Genomic DNA, 2,220 nt, shown 5'->3' with positions numbered 1-2,220 from the left:
TCATCCTGCCCATCCTCCAGGTGGTCACTGTCCCCATGACTGTGCAGGACTTTGCCTAGGTCCCTCCTTGCAACTCACACTTCGTGTTCCTCTTCCTCCTCCCTCCCCAGATATACTCCATTTCCATTCTTCTGACAACCTCCACAATTATACTGTTCTCAAATATGAGGAAATATAGTTGATTTCCTGGCACCACTCAATCAATCCCTGATCTCTCCTGTTTGGAGAGCACCTGTCATGCATCTGGGCTGCTGGGTACCTAGAGGGAGAGAGTACTGACAGTATCCACATATCCAGTGTCAATTCTGTCACTGAGATGACTTTCCTAGGGACACACATTAGCTGAAAACAACCTCAACATTTCCCTTAACCTTATGTTAAGCGAATCTTTGTCAATCATGTCTACTATTGTCAAAAAATCTGGAAACACTGTTTCACGGGGAGATCAATATTGAGCTCTGTTCAAAAGGTAGCTAATGCTGTACTAGACACTTGTGTACTATTTTACATGGGTCCTGTGTTGATATAGAAATGCTTCTTAATTTCTATAGTTATTGTACTGTGATTTTAAGGAATTTAAATTTGTAGCCTTGAAATCATTGAAACACCTGCCTCGACATTTTATACTGTTCTGGTAGTACAGGACAATGAATGGAAAAAAAATATTCTTAATCAACTTAGTGAGTAAATTTCCATGGTACCTTCCCCTGGTACAGGAAGAGGTTGCACCCTGATGTGCAACCAGAAGAGGTCTCCTTTTTTTATGGATATGGTTGTCCTGGGTGGCACATCTTGTGCTTCATTGCTATAGCAATTTCCTGGGAAATGCAGAGAATTAGAGAGTAAGATTGGCATCTTGCTAGGAGAAGACCATAGAACAATTCATCATACTTTACCCATATTCAACCTCCTACTCTCCCTACTCACTAGCTGCCCAACAAATCTCATGCATTCAAAATGGACTTAGGAAGATGTTGAGCTTTGGTTTGCATTGAAAGGGGTCCACAGCCAGGTTTGGTGGGCCAATCCTGTTATTTAGCAGGGACACTAATAGAAATGCCATAAAGCAGAGTCACCACACATGATGGCCAGGGTTGACATCACAATAATAATCTACACAAACCTAAGAGAGTTCAGAGAGGGCTCCATTCCTCAGTTTCCTGTTCCCAGATGTGAACCTGTGACCATGCTTGCTCATTTGTGTTCTGTGATGGGGCTAATGTGATGTACTGCAAGTGGAACCTTGAGAAAAGTAACGGTTGGGTACTTCACTATTCACAAGATTTAGCTTCTAAAGGAAACTCAAATCATAATTTGGCACTGTTTATATTTATACTGTCTTACGATAACTAACTTAAATTGTTTACTTGCAAAAGTGTTCTTCAGACTACATGAAGCCCCTTTTTCCACTGGCAGATGGACACGAATGTGAGTGGGGATTCTCCCATCACACTGGTGAGATTCTCTGTCTCCACCTTAATGTACACAATGTGACTTGAGTGACTTGGGAGGACTCATTGTAGAGCCTCAGATGAAGAGTGTTTTGTGTGAGGAAAATGGCAAGAGTGACATATTGTGACCAGTCATGCCATGAGACCTACCAGGAAATGAGGTCCTATTGTCTCTGACTCTGTGACAGATATTGTGTTATGTGAGATTTATTTTCCTGGTACATGGACATTTGTTGGGTATAGAATGAACACATTTCAATTGTACTGTTTGATGCACTTTTACCTGCATAAACACTCATGATGTAATGGTGATGGGATTTTTTATTGAGATAGTCGACACCATTAATTGCAAGGTTTAGGGGATTATATATACATCTAGGGAAACTGCATACAAAACACACACACAGGCATATGCACACACATGCAAACACACACACACAAACACACACATACACACAAGCACTGAGAGTTACAGGCACATGAATGCACATGTAGACACACCTATATTCTGGCACAGAAACTGCTACCACCTGATGGCACTACCGCAGCTTCCAGGGATGCTATAATGTGACCATAGGTCTTTTCCGGGAAAACCTCCATGGACTGCCATATGTCTTATTCTTATTCCAGCAGGAGCTGGAATCAGAGTGCCTCTGCACAAGAAACCTGCAAGAAAGCCCCACCTTTTTTATCTTCCAGATTTCTCCTCACCAAGTGAGGGACTCCAGAATACATACCTCTTTCACATTCCAGCAGGTTGCTCTGCAAA

General features: G+C 42.0%; 1 long non-coding RNA gene across 1 annotated transcript; it reads right to left on the bottom strand.

Moving 5' to 3' along the window:
• Positions 1–605: 605 nt before the first annotated feature.
• On the bottom strand, positions 606–1,052 carry LOC131517780 (uncharacterized). The gene is made up of 2 exons (XR_009264832.1): positions 928–1,052; positions 606–818 (listed from the first exon to the last, which is right to left on the bottom strand). It is a non-coding gene; the product is annotated as an uncharacterized LOC131517780 (long non-coding RNA).
• Between the last annotated feature and the right edge of the window lie 1,168 nt (positions 1,053–2,220).

Source organism: Neofelis nebulosa, chromosome 1 (genome assembly GCF_028018385.1).
Source record: "Neofelis nebulosa isolate mNeoNeb1 chromosome 1, mNeoNeb1.pri, whole genome shotgun sequence".
Classification (NCBI taxonomy): Eukaryota; Metazoa; Chordata; class Mammalia; order Carnivora; family Felidae; genus Neofelis; species Neofelis nebulosa.
The sequence above is the reverse complement of the archived record's forward strand: the minus strand, read 5'-3'. Positions and strand labels throughout refer to the sequence as shown.